At 41.0% G+C, this 21416-nt stretch overlaps 1 protein-coding gene and 1 pseudogene across 3 annotated transcripts in view; both read right to left on the reverse strand.

The window, feature by feature from the left end:
* The window catches only part of Arhgef4 (Rho guanine nucleotide exchange factor 4), an 84493-nt gene that overhangs the window by 21484 nt on the left and 41593 nt on the right, over positions 1-21416 (reverse strand). The gene's annotated exons all lie outside the window — the stretch shown is intronic.
* On the reverse strand, positions 4354-4940 carry LOC125350081 (annotated as a pseudogene).

Here is a 21416-nt window from a genome sequence, read left to right on the forward strand (position 1 = left end):
ATATAAATATATTCCTTATGTTATATTTTAATGCATTTTGACCTGTAAATATTTAATTCACCTGCAAATGACTCTTTTCTGTGTGTGGTGTGAGGTAGGAATACAGCTTCATCTTTTTCCACACATGGATAAAAAGATCTCACTCAGTATTATTTATGGAATCCATAGGCTTCTCCATGGATCTATCCTGTATGCTCTAGCCTTCAGTTAAGTGTGCACATAGATTAATTTGCATCTGGTTCTCGTGGAGGCAGAATACTGTTCTCCCAAGGTGAAATGATCTTGTCCCTGGAGCCTGGGGCATATGTTCCCTGACAACAAGGGAACTTGTTGCTGATGAAATGAAGGCTTGACTCAGCTGGCCTTGAAATAGGCAGACTGTCCAGGATTACCTGGCATATCTGGACTGACCTAGGAGATACATAACAGGCATTCATCCCTGTGGGTCAGCCTTGTTTGATGCCAGACTTCTGGCATGGAAGCTATCTCCCTCTTATCTTGAGAGTGGCTTGAGCAGACATCTTTCATGCATCTACACTCTCAGTGCATTGCATTTTTAACTCTCTCCAGAAAGACTATGAACTCCTTGAAGGCAGTAGCCATGTTCTATTCATTGATGCCCATATTCAGTCAGTGTTAAGTGAGGGAGTATGACTATGGTCAAAACATTATGCATATGTGTGAGAATGGAGAATGGAAAAATAAAGCTTGTTGATATTGCTTTGGGATCAGGGAGGGAAGAGAAGAGAGATGGAGGGAATGAGTCCGATCAAGGTGCATTGTGAGTATATATAGATATGTCATAATGAAGTCATGTTTTGCACATAATTGATGTTAATAAAAATGTAACAAACTAAAAATTAAAAATGAAAATGAAGTAAATGAACAAACAGATGGAAAAATGGTGTCTAGACATGAATGACCATACAAAATGGAGAGAATGGATACTTCCACAAACAGATGGGAAGTTTAGCCATACTGCAGCTTCATACTTGAAGCTGCATATAGACAGAAGCCCCAGGCAAAAAAGGGGGGTCTGGGAAGGCCTTGATCACCAGCCCAGCAGCTGTGGTTAAGTCCAGCTTTCAGGTAGAAGCCAAAGGCCCTGATTCCAAGATTATACACAGCCAACGTGCCCTAGGAATTCCCATCATTTTAATTTTATTTATGTTATAACATTTTTATTATAGAATGCTTCAAATGAGTACACAGGGAGAAAATATAGCATTATTTAGCCTCACCAGTTCTCAACATTTGGCCAATTTTATCACCTAATTCTTCTCCCTAGTAGATTTTGGGAGGGAGAGGCAGTATAGGTTCTGGGGCTTGAATTCAGGGCCTGGGCACTGTCCTTAAGCTTTTTTTGTTCAGGGCTAATACTCTACCACTTTAGCCACAGCACTACTGTTGCTTTTTTTTTTTTTTTTTGGTTTTGTTAATTTATTGTCAAAGTATAGAGTGGTTGCAGTTTCATATGTAAGGCAGTGAGTATATATTTTTTTGGTAGTGGTTAAATGGAGTTAAAAGTCTCACAGGGGCTGGGAATATGGCCTAGTGGCAAGAATGCTTGCCTCGTATACATGAGGCCCTGGGTTCCATTCCTCAGCACCACATATACAGAAAATGGCCAGAAGGGGCGCTGTGGCTCAAGTGGCAGAGTGCTAGCCTTGAGCAAAAAAGAAGCCAGGGATAGTGCTCAGGCCCTGAGTTCACGGCCTAGGACTGGCCAAAAAAAAAAAAAGAGTCTCACAGACTTTCCTGCTTGTGCTGTCTGGAGCCTTGATTCTCTGATTTCAGCCTCCTGAGTAGCCAGGATTACATGCATGAGCCACTGGCATCTGGCCCACTAGGTAATGCCTAAGGTAAATCCAAGAGATTTTATAATCTCACATATAGACACTATACAGGATTAGAGATAAAGACTCTTGCAAGGCTGGGCGTAGTGACAAGGGTGCTTCCCTCGTATACATGAAGCCCTGGGTTCAATACCCCAGCACCACATATATAGAAAATGGCCAGAAGTGGCACTGTGGCTCAAGTGGCAGAGTGCTAGCCTTGAGCAAAAAGAAGCCAGGGACAGTGCTTAAACCCTGAGTCCAAGGCCCAGGACTGGCAAAAAAAAAAAAAAAAAAAAAAGACTATCTCTTTCTTTTTACAAAATATAACCCCAAGAAACATCTAAAATAAACTATTATCCATCAAAGACTGTCAAAGAACCATGCCTTTTCCTTCATGGCATTAAAAACCTCTTTCACTTGAGGTGTTGGGGGGAGGGAGATGAGATCATGAGGAAATGGAGAGAGGAACGGTGAGAAGATGCAGTCAATTCAATGTCTATATGAAAGATGGAACCTGGAGCATTGAGGGCATAGGCAGGGTTAGGAGAGATGAGGGAGAAAGATGCCAGGGGCAACACTGATGAAGATGGATCGTACTCATAAATGAACACTAGGAACCCTTTGTACAACCACTTAATAAAAAAGCAACCAAAAGAGATGAGAGCAAAAAACAAAATTGTAGTTGAGTTGAAACCCCTCCATATAACTATATAAAGATAATAAGAAAGAAACAAAAAACAATTGTTGGGCTATAGGGTGCTATAATTATATAGTATTTCCTCCAATTGTATATTTTATGTGACTTCAGCCATGGAACTATCGTTGGTAGAATCTGTGTGTATAGGTTTTTTTGGTTTATTTAGTTTAGTTTATTTAAATCTTGCTATTTACTTTAAGTTGAACCCAAACTTGTAACCCTTAGCTTCATGCCTCAGCCTCCTGAGTGTTGGAATTACAAGTATCACAACACCCAGCTCTCTATATAGTTCTATGCCATTATATTACCCATCTAGGGAGCTACTAGAGAAATCTTTTTTTTCAAAGTTTGTGCATTTATTAAAATTCTTAAAGGGAACTACAATTTTAACTTCACATCTTGGCTGCGTTTCAACAAAGGAGATGCTACTGAGAGTGACAATCTCCTGTGCTAAGCCAGGGGTCCATCAGGGTCCACCTCCCTTCCTAGCCTCTCTCCCCAATCAAGACCATTTACTTCCCAACCAAGCAAACAGGGCTAGTACAAAACCAGCGTCACTGCAGCAAGCCAAAGCATTATGTAGCCACTGTAGGAAACAACTGCACAGCCTCCAAAAGGATGCCTTTCACATCCCAACGGAGATCAGGTGGACATTTCTGTGCACACTCTGCAGTGGAACCACAGTGCTGCAACATTATGGAGACAAGCATTTTCTACATGGCCCCCAGCATGGGGATGGATAGGGCAGGGGTGCTTCAAAGCACAGGGCGGTTGATATCCAGGTCAGCATGGTATAAGGCATACATGGATACGAGAGGCTGTTGTCATCAAGAAGTAGCATTATGGGCAAGATTTCTAACAGGCAGGACAGAAATGTGCTTGATGCTCCAGTTTTTGAGACGGTAATCACAAGAATCCAGTTCAATCCCTATTGTGAACACGTAGGGCAGAATTCAGTTTCTATTACTGCTTCTCCGGATCTGGGCTGATGCCATTTGCTCCCGGCTTGGTAATGGGAAAGAAAATAGGTTTCTTCCTGTTCCTTTCTTAGTATGAAAACACAGTTTAGAAAGCAGAAGGCCTTGAGTCCTGGGAGCATTCTGAGGGTTAGCCAAACGATTCTTGTACTCTATGGAACTATAGTCTGTGACAAGGGAATAAGGAGCAAACGAGGGAACTTCTTAAGTGCTACATCAAAAACAAGCATGTAAATTAACTGGAAAGATCTCCATGCCAGAAATGTTCTGAGTTATAAACAAAACAAAACAAAAAACTTGAAAAATTAAACAGCTAAATTCCTCTAAGTCATTTATTTACATATTATATGTCCGGAATATAATGTGTAGACAAATGTATACTGTCAAGTAAGTGACCAACCTACTGAACTGAACAGCACACTGTAGAACAAATTCTTGAAAAATTTCATCTTACATTGGTATCTTTTAATTAAAAAAATTAAAAATCAGAGAAAATGTCTGGTCAGGGCTGAGATGAGACCAACAGGAATACTTCATAACCCAGGGTAGGGAAAACCATCTGCCTCTCTTCAGAGGGGAGGAGCCGTGAGAAAAGGGAGGGGCAGTTCATGCACTAAAGTACTTACATATTACATCCCCAGCCCTCACCCTCAAGAGAAAGAAGAAAAGCTTATCACCTAACACCAAACAGCAACATTATCAATATGCCCCTCTCTGCGGCCCATCATGCCTTTTTGAAAGAGGAGGTCTGTGAAGAGAGACGAGGAGAGAGCCAGGGTGAAAGGGAAGATCTGCACTTGAGTCTAGTTTCCAATTTCCATCTCTGACAGAAAGTCTTCAGTCATCTGATGCCTGCAATGAAGCTCTGAGTATGTGGGGGCCACCACTGAGGTGCCATTGTTGGCGGAGTAGCCTTGCCTCAGTGTCTCAAAGTACGATGCCTGCACGGGTTTGTGATACTGCAGCACTTTTACTGCAGCATCTATTTAAAACCATTCCCGCTTCCTTCCAATGTTAACTGAGTCTTCCCAGTCTTCAAGCATCTCGGTAACAATGAGCACGTACACAAACGTCCTGTGCTGCTGCTTCTCCTGGTTCTCAAAAACTCCGACTAATCTTCCCAATGTCCCTTTTACTCCAGCCTCCTCACAGACTTCCCGAATTGCTGCCACACCTGGCTCCTCCTCAGGCTCCATGCCTTCCTTCAGGGACAATCCATCGGTCTGGATGGCGACTACTGCTCAAAAGCAACACCTCCTCCTCACTCTCGCTGCGGAAACACAGGCCCGCGGCCCGCTTCCTGTAGCCGTTGCCGTCATAGGTGCGGGTCTGGTTCTACTTGAGCGGTGTTCTAGACACTGCCATAAACCTTCCTGAGCAGAGTTCTGTGTGGTACAAGTTTTCACTTCTATGGATAAATCTTCTCATTGTAGACTACATGGTAGTTGACTAGTTTTTTTGGTGTTTTTTTTTTTTTTTAAATTTTTATTTTCAAACTGATGTACAGAGAGGTTACAGTTTTATACATTAGGCATTGGATACATTAGTAGACTAGTTTTTTGTTTTGTTTTGTTTTGTTTTTGCCAGTCCTGGGCCTTGGACTCAGGGCCTGAGCACTGTCCCTGGCTTTGCTCAAGGCTAGCACTCTGCCACTTGAGCCACAGCACCACTTCTGGCCATTTTCTATATATATGTATGGTGCTGGGGGAATCAAACCCAAGGCTTCATGTATAGGAGTCAAGCACTCTTGCCACTAGGCCATATTCCCAGCCCCTAGTTGACTAGTTTTTAAAAAAGTGGCAAACTGTTGCATTGGTTCACCCTTTGTCCTTTGTCTCCTCATTTCTGTGACTCCCCATCCTTTATAATGTAAGACAAAAAGTAATGAAATCACTAACACTGGCAACTAGGGATAAATGAGAGGAAAAGAATGAAAGAGAAAAGAAATCACTACAAACAACACTCTAAAAATAGTGTCACACTATTGTCTGTTTTACCCTCTGCTTCTCTGACTTCTCAAGGAAGTTTGGCATTGTCACTACTTTCATGAGACTATGTGTGTGTGGTGATGGCTCATCATGGCCTCAATCTGCATTTTCTCAAAAGCTGCCCATGTGTTTACTTGCCACATCTACTCTTTGGTGAATGGCTCTTTCTGTATCTTTTGCCTACTTTGTAATTAGACTTTCTATTTTAATGTTGATATCTGAGAGTTTTTTTCTATATAATCCAGATGTGAGCTCTTCATCAGATAGGTGGTTTAGAAATATTTTCTCTCAGGCTATAGTTTATATGTTCACTCCTTACAAGGATTTTTGTGAATAAAATTTAATAATTTTTCATGATGTTCAATTTAATTGTTTTACCTTTTATGAATCATGCTTTGGGTATCATGTCTAAGAAATCATCACCAAACTGAGGCTGGCAGAGGGGCTCAAGCAGTAGAACATCTGCCTAACAAGAGCAAGAGTCAAAGCTTCACACACCATACCATCAAAAACAAAAGCAAGAACTCCCAGAGAAGGAAACAGGAGGATTTTATTGTTGTCGTTATGTTTAGTGTACTAGGTGAATTTCCTTTGGCGTACCCCATGTAGCCACTGTATATGATTTTGGTACACTGGAAATTGTATATATGCTTACCTGAACTAGGGGAGGGAAAGAAAAATGAGGGATGGTGTAACAGATATGACAATAATGTACTCACTACCTTATTATATAACTGTACCCACTCTGTAATCACCTTGTCAATAAAATTGAATTAAAAAAAAAAACAAAAGCAAAATTAATGGAAAACAATTGTTAAGAGCTCTTCACCAAATCCTATATCCAAAGGTTTTCTTTTATATCTGCTTCTAGAAGGTCTACCTTTTACACTAAAACTTCTCATTACTTATATATGGCTGAATAATTTCAGCACAGTTTGTGAGAAGTTTCCCTTTGCAGAATTTTTGTACCTTTGTAACTAGTTGGCAAGGCAGGTCATTACTATCAATCTTACAGAAATAAAAATAGTTATAAAAGAATACTATGAATTAAATTGTACAAACACAAATTAGATAAATTAGATGAAATTGAAAATTTCCCTACAACTTACTCAAGAAGATATACAAAATTTAAGTAGACCCACAGTTAATAAGAAGGTTGCATAAATAATCAAAACCTCCAAAGAAAACAAAGCCCAGGACCAGAGAAATTCTATCATCTGGTAATATCAACCAAGGAATAATAATAATTCTTTTCAAAATCTTTGTAAAGTTTAAGAGGAAAGGATACTTCCCAATTCATTATCTAAATACAACATTACCCCAATAACAAAACCAAACAAAGAAACTATAGAACTAGGCCAACAATGGCCGTGATGCAGATAGATTCAGCAATCCTCAACAAAATGCTGGCAAATCAAGTTTAGTATCGTATTAGGAGAGCTAAATATTGTACCCAGTGTGGATTATTTCTGGAATGAATGGATGGCTCACCATACCACAATGAATCCAAGTAATGTATTAACAGACTAAGGAAAAACATATGACCATTTCAAGCAATGCAGAAAATGTACATATAAAATTCAACATTGTTCCATGATTTTAAAAAACCCAGTAAATTAGGATAGCAGAAAGTTCCTCAATATGATGAAATCATACAAAATATTTACACTCAGTGATGAGATACTGAAAGCTTTTGCTTGAGATTGGGAACAAGACAAAGATGCCCACTTTTTCCACTACTACTTAACACAATAATGAAACTGGGCCCAGTGGCTTATGCATGTCATTCCCGCTACTTGGGAGGTAGAGATAATAAAGATTGTGGTTTGAATCTAGCCTAAGCAAAATTTAGCAAGACCCATCTCAGCTAATAAGTATGGTAGTGAAAGACTAGGACAACTCCATCTTGAAACTGCAACCATCTTGTTGTTTGTGATAAGCTAAGAATAACCCAGCACATACGTAAAACCCAGCAAATGACTTGTTTATGGTGAAACTAGCCAGAAATTGTACAGATTCCAGGAATAAAGTAGTTTGTGCGGATGTTTGTGCCGAAACCAACCGGCCATAAAGCCCATTTCCCAGATGGCCAAACCGGTTTGGGAACGTTGACTGCCCTGGAATGTCCATCAATCAATTTCAGAATACCCTAGCCCCGAGCCAATCAGATTTGTCCTCGCACCCCAACCCTGCTTGCACCTGGTTTATGTAATTTTGTGGTTTTTCCCTTTAAATACCCATGTAAAACTTTGCTCAGGACCTTCCTCCTAACCTCCGCTGCGTCGGTGTGTAGGACGAGGTCCGGGCTGCAGCTCGCCTAATAAAGCCTTGCCTTGCTTTTGCATTTTGGAATGTCTGGCTCTCGGTGGTCTCTTGGTGGTCTTCTAGGGCTTGGGCATAACAGTAGTATGTTCCTGTGGTCCAAGTTATGCAAAAGGTATATGTAGGAAGACTGTGGACAAAGCATGAGACTACCTGAACTAAAACAAAAGAAAGAAAAGGTAGGGAGGGCAGACTGGGGATACAGTTCAGGTGACAGAACGTAAGACTAGCAAGCATGACAAAATGTAGATCAATCTGCAAAAATCAGTTTTATTTCTGTAAACTTATAATGAACAATGAAAAAGGGAGAAAATAATTAAAAATCACCCTAGTACTCTTCATATGGAATCTCAAAGATCCCTAAATAGCTCAGATAGTTTTGGGAAAAGAAAAAGAATCAAAAGGATAGTCCATTCTACCTTAAAAATTACTATGGAACCAAAATAATCAAAACAGTGTGATACTAGCATAGACCAGAGTTGACATATAGAATCAGGGAACTGAACAGACAAACCAGAAATAAACTCTCACATAAACAATCAACATAGTATTGACAAAGGTACTATAATATTTGGTTACCAAAACTACCCTGATTTGATTTGATCAGTACACACTGTTTGCATGCACTGAATTATCGCAGTGCACCTCTAACGTGTCTAATTAAAATAACAATAAAATTTTAAATAAAAAAATAAGCACAGCCAGTCTGGGGAAACAAATCTGAGAGATGCTTATTTTCAATTAGCCAGCACAGAAGGTATGGCTCAAGTGGTGTAGAACTAACCAGGATCTGGCACAACCAAACCTGGAGTCACTCTGTGGAGTGACATAAGTTTCTCCCAGCTGGCATCCCCAGTTGAGCCTCTGCCCTCTCCTGCAATCAGTCCTTGGTAAAGTGTTACCAGATCACAGGATAAGTATCCAACTAAGAGGGATGAGGCTCAAAGGCCTGCATGTGGCCCTGCAAACAGCGGTGTAGCAAATCAATCCGTTCCATGGCCTCGTTTCCCTCTGCTCTTGCCCACTGCACTTGGCCACCAATGGGCTCCTGAAGTAACCAGTTTTGATGGAAGCCACAGAAGCCACTACTGAGGATACTAATCAAATGTGATACTCTTAAAAGTGATTGACATCTAGATGAGTGCTTAAAGTCCTCACTCCAGGGAGAACAAGTGCTAAACACCCATGAAGACTTGCAGCCCTCCCAGAAATAGCATGCTGCTTTGCTTCCTCTCATTCCTTTTCTTATCAACTCTGACATTGTCTCTTCTAATACATGTATCCTTTATGGCAAATGAAGCAAATTTGCCCAAGGTCATTTTTTCCTCATGTCAAATACTTTCCATAAATGTCCTGTGTTCACAGACTGGAGCACTGGGGATACTTTGAATCACTCGGGGGTGTGTTAGAAAGGTGAAAGTTGGAACAACGAGAGCCAGGGTGCTAAAACACTAGGATCTCTTTTGGTTATATCTATTTGGGGTTCTTAAAAGACTATGGGCTCCACCAGAAAACTCTTAGATGTGATAAAGACTTGCAACAAAGAAACAGGATAGAAAATCAACACATAGCCAGGGTCTGCTGAGACATACCTATTCATCCTGAATAGCTAGGAGTATAGGAAAATTCCAGTTTGAAGCCAGCCCAGGCAGAAAAGTCCAATGATTAAAGAAGTGACACTGATACACTGATCAAGATATACTGTACTCATAAACAGACATACTGAATTTGAATCCCTTTGCACAACTACTTAAAGATAATTTAAGGAAGACCATCTCCAAATTAACCAGCAAAAAGCTGGGCTGAAGGCATGGATCAACTGGTAGAGTATCAATCAAGTAAGCAAGCTGAGCAACTACAGAACTCTAAATTCAAATGCTAGTACCAGAAAAAGAAAGAAAGAAAATCAACATATATAAAGCAGTAGCTTCTCTCTATACCAACAATGAGCAAGCTGAGAAAGAAAAAAAACAGGTGTGACTTCGTGGCTTACACAAGTAGTTAATCCTAGCTACTCAAGAGGCTGAGATCTGGGGATAACGATTCAAAGCCAGCCTGGGCAGGAAAATCTGTGAGACTCTTACTACCAATTAACCACCAGAAAACTTAAGTGGCACTGTGGCCCAAAGTGATAGAGTACTAGCCTTGTGCAAAAGAGCTTAGGGACAGTACACAGGAAAGAAGAAATTGAAGAAAATAGTAGAAGATAGAATGACCTCTTATGTTCATGGATTGAAAAAATTAATATTGTAAGAATGGCTGTGTTGGGCTGGGAATGTGGCTTAGTGGTAGTGTGCTTGCCTAGGATGCACAAAGCCCTGGGTTTGATTCCTCAGCACCACATAAACAGAAAAAGCGAGAAGGAGTGGTATGTCTCAAGAGGTAGAGTGCTATCCATGAGCAAAAAGAAACCAAGAACAGTGCTCAGGCCCTGAGTCAAAGTCCCAGGAATGGCAAAACAAACAAAAATGGTTGTGTTACTAAAAGTGATCTATAGATTAAATACAATCTGCATTAAAACCCCAATGACATTCTTCACAGAAATTGATTTATTTGTTTTGTTTTTGTTGCCAGTCCTGGGGCATGGACTCAGGGTCTGAGCACTGTCCCTGGCTTCTTTTTGCTCAAGGCTAGCACTCTACCTTTTGAGCCACAGTGCCACTTCCGGCTTTTTTCTATATATGTGGTGCTGAGGAATCGAACCCAGGGCTTCATGTATACGAGGCGAGCACTTTACCACTAGGCCATATTCCCAGCCCCCTTCACAGAAATTGAAAAAAAAAAAAACTCCTAAAATTCATATGGAAGTATAAGAGATCCAGACTAACCAATGTGGTCCTGAGCAAAAATTATCACAATATTTGGCTTCAAATTATATGTAAGAAGATATTCACAAAATTATACTACAAAGCATAGTCACAAAACAGCATGGTAACTTACAGGAAAATAGACATATGAACCAGTGAAATAGAATAGATATCCCAGAAGTAATCCCACACAGCATTACCCATCTGGTCTTCTTGGCAAAGGAGCTGAAACATTGACAAGAAGACAGCCTCTTTAATAAGTGATGCTGGGAAAACTTAATATACACACAAAGAAGATCTCTCATTGTGTACAAAAGTGAATTCAAAATGTTCAAAGACATTAGTCTTCATCTAAGACTTGGAACTCTGAAACCAGTAGAAGAAAACATTTCAAAGTATAGGGAAAATACTTCAAAATATAGAAACAGGCCAAGACTTCCTTTAAAAAAATTGTTTTATCTATTTTTTTTTGTTTGTTTGTTTATGTGGTACCAAGGAATTGAATCCAGGGCGTCTGAGTGCTACGTGAGCACTCTACCTACTAAGCCACATTCCCAGCCCTGGCAAAGACTTTCTATGACCTCAATTATTTAGGAAGAATTCACAAATGAGATTGTATCAAATTAAAAAGCTTCTGCTCAGAAAAGAAACAATCACCAGAGTGAAGAAACAACCCACAGAACAAGAGAAAACTTTGCCAGCAATTCATCTGACAGAGGATTAACATCTAGAATATGTAAAGAACTAAAAATATTAAACACTAAAACAAATAATCTGCCCATTAAACAGGCAAATGAATTGAACAGTTATCAAAAGATAAAGTATAAATGGGCAATAAATGTATGATGAAATATTCAACATCCTTCACCATAAAGAAATCAAATCAAACTACATTAGGACTCTGTTTCTCCCCCCACTGAGAATAGTATCAACAAGGAAACTGACAACAAAAATGCTGATGAGAATACAGGAAAATTAAACCTTCATGCGCTGTTGATGGGAATAAATTCATGCAAGCAGCAAAGAAATCAGTGTGGAAACTTCAAAAAAATCTAACAGTAGAACCATCATAGTATCCTGCTATACCACTCTTGGACATAACTCAAAGAATGCAAGTCAGCATACAACAGACATACCCACACACCTATGTTCACCACAGCACTATTCAGAATAGTGGAATCAGCCTCAGTACCTACCACTAGATGACTGCATAAATAAAATGTGACCTGTGTATACAGTTCAGGACGTCACATCCATAAAGAAGAATGAAATTATGTAATTTGCAGGAAAATGGATGGAAATGGGCATCATCACATTTAGCAAAATAAGCCAGACACAGGAAGACAAATATCGCATATTTTCTCTCCTTTGAGGAATCTAGAACTCAAAAGGGGAGGGAATGAATATAAAAATGAGACCACTTGGGTACTGGGTATACAACCATAGTGAGGAGTTAGAAGGATAAGTGAGGGCACTAGGGTAGTGAAAATGACTTGGAGTGTACTTGTACTGTGAACATGACACAATCAAACCTATTAAAATTATAAAAAGAAAAAGGGTCAAAAGTGGGGTGATAAGAGGAAGGGGGTATAATTGAATCACATTATATGCATGTATGGAAATTTCATCATGAAACTCCTTTCTACAATTAATACATGCTAATAAAAACATCAGTCTGAAGATAAAGAGAGGTATGAGAATGGGAAATTGCAGAGTAAGTAAGATACAGGAAAATAGAGAACCCTGGGGAGGTATAGTGAGCACTTGGACCATTATTCCTCTCTGGCATCTACTGGTTTCAAGCATAGGGACAAAAATATTCAGTTGGGCACAATGAGAGTTAATAGTGGTGCTTATTTTACTGCTTTATGATGACCAACACCATGACCTGCACACAGAATTGAGATGCTCAGTCCTAACCACTGTTCCTTAAGTGTCAGCTACCACGGAAACTGTTACAGTGGCTGTGAAAAACAGCTTTACTCCTTGCTGAATCCCTTCAATCAGAATTCAATGCTGCAATTTTACAGCATTTGTTACATTCTTTTTCTTGTTTCTCAGTGTTTCCTATGTATCTTTATCTCCCTTTCCTGATGTGATATTCTTGAGTACCTGAACAGATTTTCCTTGGTTCTTAACGACCAGAAGACCAACTTCACAATCCAAAGAAATCAAGAATGACTCGTAGGTACAGGAAATCCTCAAATGAATGTCTTCTCTTTGGAAGATGAAAAGAACTGAACATTCGAAATACGAACAACCTCTTTATTTCAAATAGATGAATAGTATTCAAATGGTGTCTTGATGGCTGTCTCCTTAATGGATAATAGTCCTTAATGACAGGGCAGTCAACTCCAGCCCAGAAGAATGTAGATGGGGAAGTTCCAAGGAGAAGGATTTGTGTGTGAGGTTTTCCATGGCTGCTGTAACAAATGACCACAAACTCACTGGCTAGAGGCAATGTCCATTGTCTCTGAAGGTCTGAAGGCCAGGCCAGCACACTGGGGCGCAGCCTGTGTAAAGCAGTCACAGGCTGAGCACGTTGGGTTCTGTATGTGTTCTCATTCAGATTTCAGGCAGCGTTCAGCTCCACAAGGCTGTAAATGGCAGCCCTCCTTTCCCCAGCAGGTTGCTGGGACTCACATTGTCCTCTCTGCTTCCTTCCTTCATCTCTGAACTGCAATGGCGATTTCAGGTTGAGGTTCAAGCTTTCCATGAGCTTCTCTGCCACGGCTTTCTGCTCTACTCTTCTGTGTTCTTCTTCTGCTTTCATGGGATTATGTTGGGGTCTAGACAGCTCACACAGTGCAGTCTTCCTCCTTTAAGAGCAGCTAAGGATTGCCCTCAGGTTCACCTACAAAATCTATTTCTAGCAGTCCCTAGACTCTTGTCTGACTAAATGATGGAGGGGTGAGGGTGGGGTGCAGGAATATCCTGAGAATTCCCTCTTCCACAAAGGTGCTTTCAGGCCTTTCCCCAGGAGGCTGCCTGGGCCTGCAATTCTCGGTAACACATCTTCCAGCTCCATATGCAGCCTCACCTTCTGGCTCCCCGAGAATTCCTCCAGCAGTGTCCTCTCCTTCCTTGTCACACATCTGACACAAGGTCAGCCTCTTTGGGCCATCTTTACATGGAGGGAGCTGGGCTACCACTGCTCCTGGACTGGAAAGACCAGGGTCCAGAGAAACATCTCAAGGTCTCACAGTTTCCTCAGTATGGGGATCCGACTTACAGATCTTACACATACTTAACGACTAGTAGTGAACGTCATCACAGAATAGAGCCAAGCTCTACTCCTGTGGAGAGCTTGTGGGCCAGGACTAGAGATGTGGCTCAGTGTTAGAAGGACTTGCCCACAGCTGGGCACCAGTGACTCATGCCTATCATCCTAGCTACTGAGGAGGCTAACACCTGGAGGAGTATGGTTTGAAGCCAGCCTCAGCAGAACCATCTGAAAGATTCCAATTAACAAAATGCTAGACTGGAAGCACAACCCAAGTGGTATAGCACCAGCTATAAGAGAGAAAGCAGAACGCACAAGGCCTTGATGTCAAGACCCTGTACAAACTCCAAAAATAAAAAAAGAGAGAGGAGCATGTCTAGTATGGGTAAGGCCATGAGTTCAATTCTTAGTACTGCAAACACACACACATACACACACACACACACACACACACACACACACAACATATATACACCAGAGTGTGTGTGAGGGATGTGTATGGGTCCTGGTGCAGAGCCACAAGTACAAGGGAGGAGGTCAGGTTGCAACTCACAAACATTCTCCTCACCATCCATGTCTCACATTCCACCAAGCAACGCGTTTCCATGACTCCCACCTGACCATGGAGCAGTGGCCCAGAACCTGCAAGGCCTCTTTAGACTGTGGGAACACAATGCAGCCAAACAAGATGCAGGATTTTTGCCAACACTGAACTAAATAAAAATGAGGATATTTGCTGCCAGAAGATCTCAACTACCGGAAAAATAAGCTCATCCTGACCTCTGGCTGTGTCGATGTCGCCAAGATGTAGGGAACCAAACTTGCAGCTAGGTTCATTATCACCTCTGGCTGTGCTATTATCACCAGGACGTGCTAAATGCAAAGATATTTGTCCACAGCCACTATCCGGAATTGCTTTGTTACCTTGTGTTTACTGTAATCAAATGTTGCAAACTTCTAAGCCTCTTTGTGTTCTGGAATTTTAACAACCCTGTGCTATTCCCTGGTTCCAAAACTGCATATAAGCTGGGAGTTGAGAATAAACTGGGCTGCAGTCTTGAGTTACAATCTCGAGGTGCAGATCTCCTGAACCCCATCTTTTGTCTCTTGTCTTCTTTTTTCTCTCATCTATCTTTCTTTTTCTTTAGTCCTCACCCCCTCAATCAGGACTCCCTCTTCATTGCCGGCTGGCTCCGGCAGAGGCCTTGAAGAACTATGGAGTCCTGGGGCCCGGAACCCGCTCTTGTTGCTGGTGGATTTGGCCATTGCACATATTTCCTTGAACCTTTCTCCTTAACTTGAGGGAAAAAAGACACAGTGGAGGTGCTACAGAAAGTGATTAAAAAATGAACAGAGGTTTTGTTTGTTCTTATTTCAATTCTTGGCAAAGTAAGTTTAGGCTATTGATTTGAGACTTTTTCTTTTTGCCAGTCCTGGGGCTTGAACCCAGGGCCTGGATGCTCTACCTGAGCTTTTTTGCTCAAGGCTAGTATTTTTGGGTGGTTAATTGGAGGTAAATGTCTCATTGACTTTCCTCTCTGGGCTGGCTTTGAACTGTGAGTCACTAGTATCCCATAGAAGCCTGTTTTTTTTTTTTCTTTTTTCTTTTTTCTTTTTTTGCCTGTCCTGGAGCTTGAACTCTGGGTCTAGGTGCTGTTCCTGGGCTCCTTTTGCTCAAGACTAGCACTCTTTCACTTGAACCACAGTACCACTTCTGGCTTTTTTTTTTCCTGTGGTTAATTGGAGATAAGATGCTCATGGACTTTCCTGCTAGGACTGGCTTTGAACTGTGATCCTCAGATCTCAGCTTCCTGAGTAACCAGTGCCCTCCCCCTTTTTTAATGCAGGTATTGACTGCTATCTGCTCCTCTGAGTATAGCTTTTGCTGCATTCCATGGGTTTTGGTATGTTGGGTAGCCAATATCATTTGCCACAATAAATGTTTTAATTTTCTTATCAATTTCTTCAGCAACTATCTGGTTATTCAGGAGCAGGGTGTTTTAACTTCCATGCATTTGTACAATATTTAAAATTCATGTTTTTATTGAGTAATAGCTTAAGTTCATTGTAGTAAGAAAAGATATTTGATAGATTTTCCACTAAAAATGGACATGTTTTGTAGCCTGTCAAATGGTCTCTTAGTCAGCAGTGTTCTCTGTGTGTTCTGCAGCTACTAGTTAGAATGCTCTGCTAGGTCTGCTGATCAATGAGCACAAAGCTGAATTAAGGAGGAACAACTTCTAGCCCTCCACTGCATAAAGGTGATCATAGTTCACAGGAGCATATTTGTCTTTTCTACAAGAGAGAATTCTGAATATTGCAATACAAAATGAATGTTTGAAATGATAGATGTATTAATTAGCCAGATTTGATCATGATAGTAATGCCTACGTATATCAAAATATGATGTTGTAATCTATCAATTTACATAATTACTTTGTAATCTTTCTTTAAAAGTGAAAACAAAGAGCTATCTAGATTCCAGAGAGGTAACAAACTTTTCTGGGTGCTGGGTTCCTGTCTCCTCCACAGGTGGTCTGCCCCTCCCTCTCTCCTTGTGGAGACCCCTTTCCTACCCTGGTCCCTCTCACAAAGACGTTTCTTTGGCTCTTGAGTGACTAGGGATTTTAAAAGTCCTATTTTGGTATAAACTCCCTCTGAGAAGTATAAATACCTTCCTATCAGTATTGCCAACTATCCTAGTTAAGTTCTTTCTAATTAAGCCCATTGACTTGCCCAGAAGACATGCAGCTGAAAGCGCTCAACTGACAGTCATGTGGCTTTGTCCAGTTTTGAATATCTAGGCCAGGCTGTCAAATGACATTTTCTCATCAATGTTTCTGTATTTTAGCATTGTTCTATCCAACTCACCTAGTCTCCAAGGCAAGTCAGAAAAAAATGACCCCAGCCTGAACATGTATATCTCCCAACACTCTGAGCATGCCAACTTCACAAGCCACTGGGCCATCTTTTTTTTTTTTTTTTGCCAGTTCTGGGGCTTGAAATCTGGGTCTGGGTGCTGTCCCTGAACTCTTTTGCTCAAGGCTTAGCACCTGAGCCACAGTGCCCCTTCCTAACCACTTCCCGATTTTTATGTGATTAATTGGAGATAAGGACCCTGGCTTCCTGGGCTGGCTTTGAACAGATCCATGGGGCTTATTGAATATTTCCCCCAAAGGCTCAGTGTTATGAAGTTTGGCCCCTAGCTTGGTGTCACTGGGAGGTGGTTTGTTTGAGGAGAGGCCCAGGGGAGGGCTTTAGGTTTTGAAAGTGTGCCCTCCAAGGGGACATTGAAACTGTGTCTATCTCCTACTTTCTGGCCATGAGGTGAGCTGTTTCCTCTCCATGTGCTCTGACCATGGCCCAGGGAGCAGAGCAACAGGACCAACCAAATACAGGTGGAAACTTCTGAAATTGTAAGCCAAAATAAATTTTTTTGTTAGTCAATCACTGCAGGTATTGGTCCTCGTGACAGAAAACTGTCTAAAACAAAATGAACAAGAATAAGGACAGGAATACAATCAGAAAAATTGTAATAAGATACATTCAAATAAGATGATCACATGTCACTTCATATTCATTAAGTCTGAGAAAAATTAGAAAGCAAGAACATTCCAGGTAGCAATAAATATTCACAGAAGTACAGATCAGCTGTGTAGGAGACAGAAGCACAGGAAGGTAAGGCTATAGTCTGGGAGTGCTGACTCCTTGTGAATCATAGGTACAGCTGAGAGGCTGAATAAGGCTCTCGACAACTTGAAGAGCAAAGAGAGGGAGAAAAGTCAGAAGCAAGAGCCTCCTCCAGAATGGGCTAGAGCAGAGGGTCTTTCTTTGTGTTTGGTCTCTGTGAACAGCAAATATGGTTAATTATTAATGAATTGGCCCTTGCAGAACTTGGCTCAGCACTGAGTAATATGAAACAGTACAGAATTCTACTTGCCAGTACTCAGAGTTATTTGGCAGAGCAAATATAAATCCTCTCTGGAGACAGAAATATCAATCTAAGCCAAAAAATTATTTCCATAAGTACTCTGAAAACACTGTGCTCCTCACTAAATAAAACATAAGCAGGCAGATGCTACGCAAGGACAACATGAACAAGATAAATAGCTACAGCAGTTACAGGCTCATAGGAACTCTAGACAAAGGCGTTTGTAGACACATACATTAACATTAATGTACTAAGTTCAAGAGGTAAAAGGCAAGATAAATCATTTCAATAGAAAAGTGGAAAGTGTAAAAGGGAAAGAATGGGAGATTTACACTAAAACATACAATAACTAGAATCAAGAATTCAATGAATGCTTTAAACTACAAATTGGATACAGCTGGTAGAAAAGTCAGCTACAACTATTCAGAGTAAAACGGGGAAAGGAAAAGAGGCCACACATGGAAGGTAAGAGACAGTGCCCACTCTCTGAGGTCTATGTGTAGTTCTAGTCTTCCAAAGAGGAAAGCAGAGGGATGCACAGGAAGTGGCAATTTTCCAAAATGAGTGACAGATAATGCAGGATTGACCTCCACCCTGTTGCTCCACAGGCAGAAACCCAAGCAATCCTCCTAAGCCTGGCTGTAAACATTCCATCATGGGCCTAACTTGTAGGGGGCTCTGAGGCCCAGCTGTGAGATCAGAAAAGGGTTAAGAGGTTGGAATACTCAGAAGGCTGAGAACTGGACCCTGAGAAGGTCAAACAGTTAGTCAAGGCAAGAGAGATGTATAAGTTCCTAGTCTAAGCGTGTGTAAGTTAGAGCTGTTTGGACACTAAACACTTCAGACCTTGGAGATAAGATCGCTCCCCTCTGCTCCCTAACAATAAGGGAGTAAATTATCAAACTGTACCTCAAACTGTATCAAACTGTATACAAACTGTACCTCATGTTAACAGTTGTGACCACAAGACAGATTGATACCTGCCTGTACTTGTAGTCACCTCCCCTTGTACTAAACTAAATAAATAACCTCTGTTTACTTTCTTAGACCCCATAAAGCCTAACTCACACCCCACCTTCCTTGCACAACCTCCATTCGTAGGGGAATGTTGCTTGCCCCTCTCTGTTCTTCAATAAACAGCCCTTGCCTATTGAGATCGGGTCTGGCCTGTTCCTTTCTCCTCCATTTTCCTAACAGATATAAGCCATTAATTCAAGCCCTGTGAACCATCAACTGTATAAATTAAAAGCCCCAACCCACACCTGCACATGAATATCCATGTGAAAACCAAACATGAAAATATATCATCTGGAATCCGAGGGATGACTAAATCGGTGGAAATCAGAATAGACATTTAGAAACAGACCACAGAAGCCAGAACACGACATAACCATATTGATTGCTGCAGTTTGGTTTTTGAATGCCTCCCAGAGGCTCTCCTGCCTTTGGTGGCATTAGATGTGGGGCAGAGGTGAAAGAAGGTAGGTCAATGGAGGTGTGGCCCAGAAGAGAATATTGGGACTCTAGTCCCTCCTCTACCTCATGCATCTGGGCCACCAGCCAGGCAGTTTCCTGTGCCACAGTGGTGGGCTGCTTTGCTGCAGGCTCCAAAGCAATGGACCAACCAAGCATACCAAAAGCTCTAAAGCCACGGGACTAAATAAACATATTCTCCTTTAAGCTGTGTGTTTCAGGAGTCTTGCCTTTTTAGAGTACTTGATAGTTGATTACAAAGATATTTTAAGGTTCTACTGGGTGCTGGTTATTCATGCCTGTAATCCTAGATATCCAAAAGGGTGAGATCTGAGGATTGTTGTTTGAAGCAGAGAAATCTGCGAGACTTATCTCTAATTACCAGCAAAAAGCCAGAAGTGAACTGTGGCTCAAGTGGTAGAGCTCTGGCCTTGAGCAAAAAAAGCTAAGGAATTGCACAGATCCTGAGTTCACACCCCAGTACTAGCACCAGAAAAAACAAGTCATTCTCTTTATTCAGAAAATATATCATTTAGGTAAAGGAAAAACATTTTCAGACAAAAATTGGAAGGAATCATCACCAGCACATATACCTTAAAATTCTAGTTATGCTTATCCTGGCTGGAAGATGAGGATACCAGATAGGAAGGTGCAGATTCAGGAGGAAAGGAGAGTAATTAAAATGCAAATGTATCATTAAATACTAGTGAGAACAGACTTCACAAAACAATAATGTCTTATTCATTTAAAATATATAGAGAACCATGTACAGATGACATGCGTGGTATGCACAGACGATAAACACATAATATGAGTAGCTGGTAGCTTAGAAATGGGCAATGAATTACTCAGAAAGATTGTGTGTAAGTGTGTATGTGCTTCTCCGTGGACTTGAACTCAGGGCTGGGGTGCTGTCTCTTAGTTTTTATTTTATTATTTATTTATTTATTTATTTATTTTTTGCACAAGGCTAGCACTCTACCACTTGAGCTACAGCTCCATTTCTGGTTTTTTGGTGGTTACTTGGAGATAACAGTTTCACACACTTTCCTGCCTGGTCTGGTTTCAGACCTTCAATCCTTAGATCTCAGCCTCCTGACTAGTTAAGATTACAGATGTGAGCCACCAGACATCCAGCAAGATCTCTATTCTAAGAGATGAATCATGGAATCTAGCTCTGTTAAATATCAATTTAACAATTTTTATTTCTTTTTTTGAGACCAAGTCTTACTATGTGTAGCTCAGTTGGCCCTGCCCACCAAGTACAGGGATTACAGGCTTGTACCAACATACCTGGCTTTTAGTATTGTCATGAACACTTCTTTCCCTAGGATGGTTTCAAACATCAGTTCTCCTATGTCCACCTCCTGTGCAGCTTTAATTACAGGTAAAAACTACTGCATCTAGCCTAGATCATTATTTATGAGGGCTAATTTCCTGCAGCTTTTCCACCTACAGCCACTAAGCAGCAATTGCTATGGAATATTGAGTTCAATAAACAGTGCTTTGTGGGATAAACTACAGAAAAGCTTAACATGGATAAGTATCTACTAGACATCAGATATTATGTTAGACACATGGCATTTGTGTCTCAGTGGAGTCTCGTTGGTCCTGATTTAGAGATGAGAAAACTCAGGCTGCAGGTCAGCCAACCTGCCCAAGGCCACAGTGACTTTGCCTTCAGAGAATCAAATCTTTTGTAGTAAAGTCTTGGTATCTGCTGATATTTAATCATTGATATTAAACCAATGTCTGAAGATTTAATTAAAAAGGGAGCACAACGCCAGGTGCTGGTGGCTAAGTTCTAAAATCCTAGCTACTCAGGAGGCTGAGATCTGAAGGCATGGTTCAAAGCCACCCCAGGCAGTAAAGTTTGTGAGACTCTTATGTCAAATAAACCAGAAAAAAAGGCAGAAATAGAGCTATGGCTCAAGTGGTAGATCACTAGCCTTGATTGAAAAAGCTAAGGACCAACACCCAGGCACTGATATTGGCACCAAAAATAAAAAAAGGAGGGGGGAGTGAATTAAATGGTTTAGGAAAATACAAAAGCCATTAAAGCAAACAGAGCCATGTGATCCTTGGCTCTGCAGAAGCAGGATGACAATGACCAAGAGACACCAATTCATTCTATGCATAACTTTTCCCCAAATCTTCCAA

This window comes from Perognathus longimembris, chromosome 4, assembly GCF_023159225.1.
Source record: "Perognathus longimembris pacificus isolate PPM17 chromosome 4, ASM2315922v1, whole genome shotgun sequence".
Taxonomy (NCBI): domain Eukaryota; kingdom Metazoa; phylum Chordata; class Mammalia; order Rodentia; family Heteromyidae; genus Perognathus; species Perognathus longimembris.